The sequence below is a fragment of the Haliotis rufescens genome, unplaced genomic scaffold, assembly GCF_023055435.1.
Source record: "Haliotis rufescens isolate VD_foot unplaced genomic scaffold, xgHalRufe1.0.p SCAF_25, whole genome shotgun sequence".
In the NCBI taxonomy this organism is placed as follows: Eukaryota; Metazoa; Mollusca; class Gastropoda; order Lepetellida; family Haliotidae; genus Haliotis; species Haliotis rufescens.
The window spans coordinates 8,115,619-8,129,418 of NW_025963946.1; positions in this window are offsets into that span (position 1 = coordinate 8,115,619).

Here is a 13,800-nt window from a genome sequence, read left to right on the forward strand (position 1 = left end):
AGAATCGTTCATAAAAAATTCCATTGTAAATAGACAACATGCTGTATCGATCTTTTTCGACTTAGAAAAAGCTTACGATACAACATGGAAACATGGTATTTTAAAAGATCTTCATGATTTTGGATTAAGAGGCCGTTTGCCTCATTTCATATCACAGTTTTTAACAGACAGGCAATTTCAAGTCCGAGTGGGTACAACCCTGTCTGATCATTATAATCAGGATCAGGGTGTCCCACAAGGCAGTATTTTGTCTGTCACTTTATTCAGTATAAGAATTAACAGTTTGTCCAAAGTTTTAAATGATTCAGTTGATGGATCACTTTTTGTGGATGATTTTAATCTATCTTGTCGTGGTAAAAATATGCGCACAATAGGAATTACAATTATGTCTTAATAAAATTCACAAATGGTGTTTAGAAAACGGGTTTAAATTTTCCAAATCAAAAACTAATTGCATACATTTCTGCCGAAAATATAAACCGCATAAGGACCCTGAACTATTTCTGAATGACACTCCTATCAAAGTTGTTAAGGAGGCCAAGTTCTTGGGACTTATTTTTGATCACCACTTAACTTTCCTTCCACATATAAAATACCTAAAAGCTAAATGCCTGAAGGCACTCGATCTCTTGAAAGTTGTTTCCAATTCAAAGTGGGGAGGGGATCAAACAACCCTCTTACACTTATACAGGTCACTGATCCGTTCAAAACTTGATTATGGCTCCATCGTCTATGGTGGAGCCTGCAAAAGTAATTTACAAAAACTAGATACGATACATCATCAGGGTCTGAGGCTTTGCCTTGGAGCCTTCAGAACGTCTCCCATTCACAGTCTCTATATAGAAGCAGATGAACCTTCTCTTAAACAACGCCGACTAAAATTATCTCTACAATACATCACTAAATTATATTCTAATCCGTCAAATCCAGCTTTTGAATGTATATTCCATCCTCTTTACGAAGATCTTTACAATAAGAAATCAGCACTCAATCCACCACTCGGAATTAGAATAAAATCTGCAATATCGGCTTCGAATATTAAACTCCAAGATATAGCTCCTACTCAACTTTTCTCATCTCCTCCTTGGCAAATGGTAAAGCCAGAGGTAGACCTGACATTAACCAAACTTAAGAAATCAGATACTAACCAATTAATATACCAACAAGAATACCATCAACTAAGAAACAATTATGACACTTATAAATCTATATTTACAGATGGATCCAAGGATGGTGGCGCAGTTGCTAGTGCCACTGTCATTGGATCCAGAACAATCTCCTCACGTTTACCTGATAACAGTTCAATATTCACTGCAGAAGCAAACGCCATTTTTACAGCACTTAAATATATCGGTAATCAATCTAAACATAACCAATTCATACTGTTTTCAGATTCTCTTTCATGCCTTCAGGCAATTAAAAATATGTCTTCAAAACATCCACTTTTAATCCAAATTCTTGAGTTATTTAATGATCTTGCTACTGGCCAATATGACATCGTCTTTTGTTGGTTACCAAGCCATGTTGGTATCATTGGTAACACAATGGCCGATGCTGATGCAAAAGCAGCACTCAACAAATCTGTGACACCACTTCTGATCCCATACACTGATTTTAAACCCATGATTCGATCTTACATCCGAGATCTTATGCAACAGAAGTGGGACGCCCAAGTAGGTATCAATAAATTACATGAAATTAAACCAAATATCGGTTATACCTACTTGGGCTGTCAGTCCAGATTTGAAGAGGTCATTATGCGACGATGTCGTATTGGCCACAGCAGATATACGCACGAATATTTATTACAAGGTGAGGATCCTCCGTTTTGTATCCCTTGTGATGAAAGAATCACGGTCAAGCATGTCCTGCTTGACTGTGTTGATTTTTCCATCACAAGGGATAAATATTTCAATGTAAAAACAATTGAGGACCTTTTTAATGATGTTAATTCTCGTTTAATATTATGTTTTTTAAAGGAAATGGAGCTTTTTCATAAATTTTGATGTGTTCAATGTATTGTTTTACAAATTGGTAGTGCGAAATTCATAACTTAGATTGTTAGTGGCTGTACCCTTGAGGGGGGTTGAAGTAGCGTAAAATTATTGTCCCCCTAAGAGGGTATGTAAGTCCCAAATCATTCGAAGTATTTTTCTGCACACTAGGCTTTTAAACGTAGTATCTTCGTTATTTTAATCTAAGGCTTAACTGGTACACTGTCGCCAGTGACTGAAGGGATGATATAAATCCTGCCGGGGTCCATGCAGGAAGCAAAAGTACTGTAAGTCCCCATGGTCCCCAGTATGGTGATCTCCCTTCAGTTGCTGACGATTTCTAGCCCATTTTTAAATTGTGATGTTCATTAATGCTTACTGCCTTTTAATATTCTCAACTAGTTTTAAATCAAGTCTGTGATATTCTAGTTATTCTACTGTCCTTCGTTGACAGCTTTTTATTCAGTTTAAATATATGTATCATAAATGTATCATAAATGTACTTTCTCGTCACGATATGGCTGAAATATTGCCCATGTGACGTTAAATAATAACTCACTCACTCACTCAAGGATTCTATTATGCAATAAGGCAACTAATTCATCATGAAAATACGTATCTACACGTTCATCTGTCCCAATCATAAGTCGTGATGGTACTGGGATGGGTGATCAGTCTGACACCCATAACAGTTATTATTACACAATTCATGAACTTTCACTCGTAGTTTATCTAAGTAAAGAGTTTCTAGAATAGATTCAAATTGCAATCTATTTTGTAGGATTTAACGGTTTCTGAAAATTCTTTGTCTGGTAACAATAACTTCCTGGACACTAATGGAGAAAGATCTCTGGTCTTCTGCTGCTGCTGCTGATGGTGCTCTCAGTTGATGTCTAAGTGTTCTCTCGAGTACTTGCGAGTTCTCTCCGGCAAGACAAGCAGCAAGACGATTTATTCGCTGTATTCTCCCTTCTCTAAGCAGTTCTCCGCGGCTTCCAGTCACCCTGTAGCGGCACCTTGTAAGATTTCTACTCATCCTGTTTTTTAGAAAAAGCAAAAGCAAAAGTGTGTTATTTATTTTATATTTTATTTTATTATTTTATTATTTTATTTTTCTCTCATACAAGTTTTATGTGAGGCAGAAATGCAATTCTTTCTTCATTGAATCAGTTTGACGAGATATTTCCCAAATGTTTTAATAAACAATGACATACCTTTCACATTTGAGAACACAAATGGGCTTCATTCCATGCTGTAATCATTGTTTGCTAGACACTTATTGTACTAATGAGCGGGACTTTTGTTTGAATTTTGTTTTCTTAGAAAATGAGGAAGTTACAAAGTTCTAAATAGGATTAAATCCATAGGGTCGAGATTCGATACCGCCTGCCAACAGGTATCGCTTGTCATCTTGTGGTGTCAATGCCAATTTGGTCACTTTGTCTGTGTACAGCGTGTTATGAATGGATCGAATTTGATGAAACACCGCCATGTTTTGCTTGTGTTTGAAAAGACAGTCTTTAAACATTTGGTGGCGAAGATGTTTCTTTTTGAAAGCTGACTGAATACCTTTGGCAGTGAGTTTCTCTACCCGTTCCCTGGGACTTTTGTAAAAATAAAACTATAGTTTTTGGGTCGAAGCCCAACAAATTCTCTGATAACTTCCCCACCCACTTCATCTTTCATCAGACCGATGGCTTTGTGTCTTTCCATCGAATAAAATGGGTGTTTTGAAGGATAGTTGGATGTATCGAAGTGGTGTAGGTTAGCTAACATAAAGTCTTGAGGGTCGCGGAGAGGTTTACCCACGGGGGACCAGATTTGATAAAACAAACTATCCGTGTCTGTCATGAGAACCCTGACACGGTCGCTAGCATATTCCTTAAACATGTCATTGTAATGGACACAAGACCAAATAGCGTCCATTCCAATTTGGAATGATCGTTGGATTTCTTTGGAAAGATCGCTCATTCCAACATTTCCAAAGCTTGGAAAGATCGATCTTTCCAAAAAATCCAAAATTGGAATGGCAACATTTCCAAGCATATTTCCAAAATTGGAAATGTTTGGAATGGCTTGGAATGGTTTGGAATGGTTTGGAAATATGGTTAGAAGGAAAAAGTTAAAATATGTTTTATCAGTAATTTGGACAATAACAACAGTTATTTATTGAGTTTAAACTATATAATAATATATTTATCTCAAACATTCACTACTTGTCTGTGTAGCGAGGGGCTTTTACAGTCTCAGTCCCTAAGGTGGGAGAGAGACCCGCACTTGACTCGACAAGACCCTAATAGGTCTCAAGATTAAGTATTCGGCTGGATGGCAGCTGCCATTTAATGACAAAACAGACGGTCGTCTAGACGGCTCACATGTAAGTGCGCCGACATGTGCCTAAGATCATAGAATGGACAATCTTTAGTAACATCTAATTGATTGTTGTCTCAGGCCAGAGCTGTGAATAATTCTGTTCATTGAACAATTGGAATTCAGGAAGTTATCAATAATTGTTTTATTTAACATGTTTACGACATAATATTATGACATCAGGACGTACTACAGACAGAACCATATATTTTAAAATCAGTTTGCAATCAGTTTAAACTCTTTAACCGCGGGAAACGAACACTGAATTATTTATGAATGCTTCAATAGAATACAAAACATGTTTTTGTTATCCTTATTACAAACAAAAAATAATAATTCCAAACCGACAGATTTCAGATAACCTGAAATTACGCTTCGTGAACAAGTCGGGCGTCCTTATAGACGTGTATTTATGTCATATAATGAGAGACTATGATTTCCAAGTCCCGATTATCATGTCAATGATATATCAGTTTTACCACATGTGCACAGACCGCCTATACTTTTGCATAACTATTCTCAACTGAAAGTCCTATCCTCTTATCAAATATTCTGTGAGAGTAATCATCATTAATATAAGAAAACTCATTCTCATCAAAGAATACAGAACAAATGACTCAGATGCATACATTTATTACCATGCTTCATTCATCACGAAGCAGATTTACATAATTTGTGAACAGCCCTTGAACTGTGATTATGAATTTTACCATTGTCCATATTAACATAATAATATATACATATATACAAAACAGGTCAAGTTTGGAATTTTGAAATATGCCATAAAAGGTAGAAGGAGGGGGGGGGGGGGGGGGATTCCGTCAAACAACTGTCAAACCATTTATTGCCATGTACGTACTTGCACACAGGGAAGTCAGCGCTGTCTGGGGCTCCAGGTAAATAAACATCGTGGTTTTATGACGGGAGATCAGACGAACCGTGAACCAGAGGCATGCGACGTAATTACACCAGAGTATTGTCTCTTGAACTGGCTAATTGACTTCATATAATTGGTAAATATATTCGTTTTGACGACCGTGATTCATGCGCATCCCGGCTCATTAAGTGGGCTCCAGGCCATAAAAACAAAACCACAAAAAACGCCCCAAACTAATACAACAGATAAAAGCGCCAACAATCTACGTAAACTAGGTAAAGACATAGAAATAGTTTGGATCCCTGCCCACGTTGGGGTGTTTGGCAACGAACATGTAGACAAAGCAGCCAAATCAGCACTAAAATTAGAAGAAGTAAGCATCCCAAGCATCAACCTACCAAAATAAAAAAAAAGAAATTAAAAGTATCTCAAAGGAAAATAGCGGCAAAATAACAATCAGAAATATGATTGCAAACTAAAACGCCACTCAAAAAAACATATCCATCATAAAACCAAAAACATTGACAGAGTAATAACCAAACTACAAACAGGCCACACTAAGTTAAGCTCTCACCTACACCTAATTAAAAAAACCACCAAACCGGTAAATACCCCCACTGCAACTTAAAAAGAAACGCCCGAACACGTATTATTCCCGTGTGACATTTACATTTAGAGCGCCCTATTCAATACTTTATGGAACACATTACCAGCAACACAGACCAAACAACACTCCAATCCTCACTAAATTGCAACAATCACATGACTGTACTGAACCCCCTACATGACTTTAAACCTTTGAAGCACTAAGCATATATCTAATCAAACCAGGCCTACTTGGCCGCATTTAAAAAAAAGGACAAAAAACAAGCTGCCAATAAACCCTAAAATTCCTAACCTATAAAAACACCCCTTTTAGTAAGTAAGTAAGCATGTTCTGATGAGGATATGAATGATGATGATTCTAAACTACTCCATGGTATGTCAGTGCTGAGCTGACCCAGCTGTCTTCTTTTATGCAACCAGGCAGGAGGTGGTGCAAATGACGAGACACCTGTAATTCGTCTCGTCCGTGGTACGATGGACGCTGCTGTCTTGGTTGTTTTACTAAATGTCTCGTCGGCCACTTTTTTAGCGGCCCTCATTTCATGACTCTCCCAGTCCCTCCTTCTCACATTGAAGACCCGGTTGCCATCCTCGTCGACCGAACTCTCTTCTGACGACATGAGCTGCGTTTTTTTCATTACTCGAATGTACTTGGTCCTTGTGTGATGAGGTAGTTCGGATTTTTCAATGCCAGTTACACGGTTTCTGCTTTTCTGAAAGCAAAACCGTTCACTTTATAACACCTTTCTTAAACACGAAATAAAACGAAGACAAAACAGAAATGTGCCCATTACTTCAGTAGAATAGTTTGTCCTGAGCATGTTGTGTTTAGAGTCACTATAAATCGAAATTCTGTAAATGGGAAGAAATATATATCTAAATCTATAAAAAGAAGTCTACAGATAATCTTCAAGTTTCAGTAACATTAACTTACAACTCATAGTACATATTATTTGCAGTTGAACTCCTAAAGTAAAACTCACTGCGTACAAGCAGGAGTTATTTAAGACGTTTTAATGCAGGAATAACAAACATGAAACATTTTATTCTCATTTCAGAGAAGCAATTGCAGCAACTATAGTTATACGCATCGTTACATTCCTAACTATCTATCTGGTACTTGGTGTGAATATTAGTCACTCCCCACAGAGTATGAAACATGAAACATTTCGTAGTATAGATAAATATACTACCAAAAGACATGTTACAACAATGATCTGAAGGTATGATTGGATTTATATACGTTTTAAAATGACACGACATTTCTAACAACATTGGAACATATCGCAAGTAAGGGAGATATGTCAGTTACGATTCCGATATTCTGGTTTTGTTTATCAGAACAATTTAAGAAAAATCTCTGTGGAATGGCTGGGCAGCTGAGTGGTGATCTGCTCGAGGCTAATTTGTGTCGATTTAACATGTTTGACAACGAAAGTCCGGATCGATAGTAATGTAACTCATCAATATAGAATATTTGGTTGATGATCCACCTTCACCTCGATGGAATTTTGTGAAGGCTGATTGGCTTTTATTTCAATCTTTATGCAAAGATAAATTACAACCTACGTCTTTTCAGGATGTTATTGACCCCATTCAGTTGTTCTCAGATCAACTGAATGAAATTGCTGATGAATCAATACCTAAGTCCTCTATCAACCCACGTGTTCGTAAACCATGGTTTGATGACACGTGCAAACAAGCTAGGAAATGTCGTAAGAAGGCGGAGAAATACTTCCGTAAACATCCTACTGTCCATAATTTAAACACTGTCAAAATTTCAAATGCTAAGGCAAGACGTCTATTTAAGCAAAATAAACGTCAATCATGGAGGAACTATGTCTCCAAAATAAACACTCGTACCCCTATGTCCAAGGTATGGAATATGATCAAAAAGATCAAAGGCAAGGGATCAAATTCTACAGTTAACCATTTAAAGGATGGTGACACTTTGCTAACGGATAAATCTGCTATTGCCAATAGAATTGGGAAAACTTTATCTCAACATTCGTCTTCATCAAATTACGTTCCCGAATTTCAAAAATATCAGCTTCAACAGGAAAAGAAAAAAGTAAATTTTACATCTGATAATGGTGAAGATAACAATGAGGTATTTTCACTACATGAGCTACATACTGCCTTAGGGCAAGCTCATGATACAGCAGCAGGCGCTGATAATATTCATTATCAGCTACTTAAACACTTGCCAGAATCATGTCTTGAAACTTTGTTGAATATATTCGATGATATTTGGACAGCAGGGACATTTCCACCTTCATGGCATAAAGCCATTGTTATCCCCATACCCAAACCTGGGCGGGATCATTCTGATCCATCAAATTACCGACCTATCTCTCTTACTAGCTGTGTTTGTAAAACGATGGAACGCATGGTAAATAATTGATTAGTGTGGTACTTGGAAACAAATAATCTTCTTTCCAATATACAATGCGGTTTCCGTAAAAACAGAAGTACAATCGATCATTTAGTGCGTTTAGAATCGTTCATAAAAAATTCCATTGTAAATAGACAACATGCTGTATCGATCTTTTTCGACTTAGAAAAAGCTTACGATACAACATGGAAACATGGTATTTTAAAAGATCTTCATGATTTTGGATTAAGAGGCCGTTTGCCTCATTTCATATCACAGTTTTTAACAGACAGGCAATTTCAAGTCCGAGTGGGTACAACCCTGTCTGATCATTATAATCAGGATCAGGGTGTCCCACAAGGCAGTATTTTGTCTGTCACTTTATTCAGTATAAGAATTAACAGTTTGTCCAAAGTTTTAAATGATTCAGTTGATGGATCACTTTTTGTGGATGATTTTAATCTATCTTGTCGTGGTAAAAATATGCGCACAATAGGAATTACAATTATGTCTTAATAAAATTCACAAATGGTGTTTAGAAAACGGGTTTAAATTTTCCAAATCAAAAACTAATTGCATACATTTCTGCCGAAAATATAAACCGCATAAGGACCCTGAACTATTTCTGAATGACACTCCTATCAAAGTTGTTAAGGAGGCCAAGTTCTTGGGACTTATTTTTGATCACCACTTAACTTTCCTTCCACATATAAAATACCTAAAAGCTAAATGCCTGAAGGCACTCGATCTCTTGAAAGTTGTTTCCAATTCAAAGTGGGGAGGGGATCAAACAACCCTCTTACACTTATACAGGTCACTGATCCGTTCAAAACTTGATTATGGCTCCATCGTCTATGGTGGAGCCTGCAAAAGTAATTTACAAAAACTAGATACGATACATCATCAGGGTCTGAGGCTTTGCCTTGGAGCCTTCAGAACGTCTCCCATTCACAGTCTCTATATAGAAGCAGATGAACCTTCTCTTAAACAACGCCGACTAAAATTATCTCTACAATACATCACTAAATTATATTCTAATCCGTCAAATCCAGCTTTTGAATGTATATTCCATCCTCTTTACGAAGATCTTTACAATAAGAAATCAGCACTCAATCCACCACTCGGAATTAGAATAAAATCTGCAATATCGGCTTCGAATATTAAACTCCAAGATATAGCTCCTACTCAACTTTTCTCATCTCCTCCTTGGCAAATGGTAAAGCCAGAGGTAGACCTGACATTAACCAAACTTAAGAAATCAGATACTAACCAATTAATATACCAACAAGAATACCATCAACTAAGAAACAATTATGACACTTATAAATCTATATTTACAGATGGATCCAAGGATGGTGGCGCAGTTGCTAGTGCCACTGTCATTGGATCCAGAACAATCTCCTCACGTTTACCTGATAACAGTTCAATATTCACTGCAGAAGCAAACGCCATTTTTACAGCACTTAAATATATCGGTAATCAATCTAAACATAACCAATTCATACTGTTTTCAGATTCTCTTTCATGCCTTCAGGCAATTAAAAATATGTCTTCAAAACATCCACTTTTAATCCAAATTCTTGAGTTATTTAATGATCTTGCTACTGGCCAATATGACATCGTCTTTTGTTGGTTACCAAGCCATGTTGGTATCATTGGTAACACAATGGCCGATGCTGATGCAAAAGCAGCACTCAACAAATCTGTGACACCACTTCTGATCCCATACACTGATTTTAAACCCATGATTCGATCTTACATCCGAGATCTTATGCAACAGAAGTGGGACGCCCAAGTAGGTATCAATAAATTACATGAAATTAAACCAAATATCGGTTATACCTACTTGGGCTGTCAGTCCAGATTTGAAGAGGTCATTATGCGACGATGTCGTATTGGCCACAGCAGATATACGCACGAATATTTATTACAAGGTGAGGATCCTCCGTTTTGTATCCCTTGTGATGAAAGAATCACGGTCAAGCATGTCCTGCTTGACTGTGTTGATTTTTCCATCACAAGGGATAAATATTTCAATGTAAAAACAATTGAGGACCTTTTTAATGATGTTAATTCTCGTTTAATATTATGTTTTTTAAAGGAAATGGAGCTTTTTCATAAATTTTGATGTGTTCAATGTATTGTTTTACAAATTGGTAGTGCGAAATTCATAACTTAGATTGTTAGTGGCTGTACCCTTGAGGGGGGTTGAAGTAGCGTAAAATTATTGTCCCCCTAAGAGGGTATGTAAGTCCCAAATCATTCGAAGTATTTTTCTGCACACTAGGCTTTTAAACGTAGTATCTTCGTTATTTTAATCTAAGGCTTAACTGGTACACTGTCGCCAGTGACTGAAGGGATGATATAAATCCTGCCGGGGTCCATGCAGGAAGCAAAAGTACTGTAAGTCCCCATGGTCCCCAGTATGGTGATCTCCCTTCAGTTGCTGACGATTTCTAGCCCATTTTTAAATTGTGATGTTCATTAATGCTTACTGCCTTTTAATATTCTCAACTAGTTTTAAATCAAGTCTGTGATATTCTAGTTATTCTACTGTCCTTCGTTGACAGCTTTTTATTCAGTTTAAATATATGTATCATAAATGTATCATAAATGTACTTTCTCGTCACGATATGGCTGAAATATTGCCCATGTGACGTTAAATAATAACTCACTCACTCACTCAAGGATTCTATTATGCAATAAGGCAACTAATTCATCATGAAAATACGTATCTACACGTTCATCTGTCCCAATCATAAGTCGTGATGGTACTGGGATGGGTGATCAGTCTGACACCCATAACAGTTATTATTACACAATTCATGAACTTTCACTCGTAGTTTATCTAAGTAAAGAGTTTCTAGAATAGATTCAAATTGCAATCTATTTTGTAGGATTTAACGGTTTCTGAAAATTCTTTGTCTGGTAACAATAACTTCCTGGACACTAATGGAGAAAGATCTCTGGTCTTCTGCTGCTGCTGCTGATGGTGCTCTCAGTTGATGTCTAAGTGTTCTCTCGAGTACTTGCGAGTTCTCTCCGGCAAGACAAGCAGCAAGACGATTTATTCGCTGTATTCTCCCTTCTCTAAGCAGTTCTCCGCGGCTTCCAGTCACCCTGTAGCGGCACCTTGTAAGATTTCTACTCATCCTGTTTTTTAGAAAAAGCAAAAGCAAAAGTGTGTTATTTATTTTATATTTTATTTTATTATTTTATTATTTTATTTTTCTCTCATACAAGTTTTATGTGAGGCAGAAATGCAATTCTTTCTTCATTGAATCAGTTTGACGAGATATTTCCCAAATGTTTTAATAAACAATGACATACCTTTCACATTTGAGAACACAAATGGGCTTCATTCCATGCTGTAATCATTGTTTGCTAGACACTTATTGTACTAATGAGCGGGACTTTTGTTTGAATTTTGTTTTCTTAGAAAATGAGGAAGTTACAAAGTTCTAAATAGGATTAAATCCATAGGGTCGAGATTCGATACCGCCTGCCAACAGGTATCGCTTGTCATCTTGTGGTGTCAATGCCAATTTGGTCACTTTGTCTGTGTACAGCGTGTTATGAATGGATCGAATTTGATGAAACACCGCCATGTTTTGCTTGTGTTTGAAAAGACAGTCTTTAAACATTTGGTGGCGAAGATGTTTCTTTTTGAAAGCTGACTGAATACCTTTGGCAGTGAGTTTCTCTACCCGTTCCCTGGGACTTTTGTAAAAATAAAACTATAGTTTTTGGGTCGAAGCCCAACAAATTCTCTGATAACTTCCCCACCCACTTCATCTTTCATCAGACCGATGGCTTTGTGTCTTTCCATCGAATAAAATGGGTGTTTTGAAGGATAGTTGGATGTATCGAAGTGGTGTAGGTTAGCTAACATAAAGTCTTGAGGGTCGCGGAGAGGTTTACCCACGGGGGACCAGATTTGATAAAACAAACTATCCGTGTCTGTCATGAGAACCCTGACACGGTCGCTAGCATATTCCTTAAACATGTCATTGTAATGGACACAAGACCAAATAGCGTCCATTCCAATTTGGAATGATCGTTGGATTTCTTTGGAAAGATCGCTCATTCCAACATTTCCAAAGCTTGGAAAGATCGATCTTTCCAAAAAATCCAAAATTGGAATGGCAACATTTCCAAGCATATTTCCAAAATTGGAAATGTTTGGAATGGCTTGGAATGGTTTGGAATGGTTTGGAAATATGGTTAGAAGGAAAAAGTTAAAATATGTTTTATCAGTAATTTGGACAATAACAACAGTTATTTATTGAGTTTAAACTATATAATAATATATTTATCTCAAACATTCACTACTTGTCTGTGTAGCGAGGGGCTTTTACAGTCTCAGTCCCTAAGGTGGGAGAGAGACCCGCACTTGACTCGACAAGACCCTAATAGGTCTCAAGATTAAGTATTCGGCTGGATGGCAGCTGCCATTTAATGACAAAACAGACGGTCGTCTAGACGGCTCACATGTAAGTGCGCCGACATGTGCCTAAGATCATAGAATGGACAATCTTTAGTAACATCTAATTGATTGTTGTCTCAGGCCAGAGCTGTGAATAATTCTGTTCATTGAACAATTGGAATTCAGGAAGTTATCAATAATTGTTTTATTTAACATGTTTACGACATAATATTATGACATCAGGACGTACTACAGACAGAACCATATATTTTAAAATCAGTTTGCAATCAGTTTAAACTCTTTAACCGCGGGAAACGAACACTGAATTATTTATGAATGCTTCAATAGAATACAAAACATGTTTTTGTTATCCTTATTACAAACAAAAAATAATAATTCCAAACCGACAGATTTCAGATAACCTGAAATTACGCTTCGTGAACAAGTCGGGCGTCCTTATAGACGTGTATTTATGTCATATAATGAGAGACTATGATTTCCAAGTCCCGATTATCATGTCAATGATATATCAGTTTTACCACATGTGCACAGACCGCCTATACTTTTGCATAACTATTCTCAACTGAAAGTCCTATCCTCTTATCAAATATTCTGTGAGAGTAATCATCATTAATATAAGAAAACTCATTCTCATCAAAGAATACAGAACAAATGACTCAGATGCATACATTTATTACCATGCTTCATTCATCACGAAGCAGATTTACATAATTTGTGAACAGCCCTTGAACTGTGATTATGAATTTTACCATTGTCCATATTAACATAATAATATATACATATATACAAAACAGGTCAAGTTTGGAATTTTGAAATATGCCATAAAAGGTAGAAGGAGGGGGGGGGGGGGGGGGGGGATTCCGTCAAACAACTGTCAAACCATTTATTGCCATGTACGTACTTGCACACAGGGAAGTCAGCGCTGTCTGGGGCTCCAGGTAAATAAACATCGTGGTTTTATGACGGGAGATCAGACGAACCGTGAACCAGAGGCATGCGACGTAATTACACCAGGGTATTGTCTCTTGAACTGGCTAATTGACTTCATATAATTGGTAAATATATTCGTTTTGACGACCGTGATTCATGCGCATCCCGGCTCATTAAGTGGGCTCCAGGCCATAAAAACAAA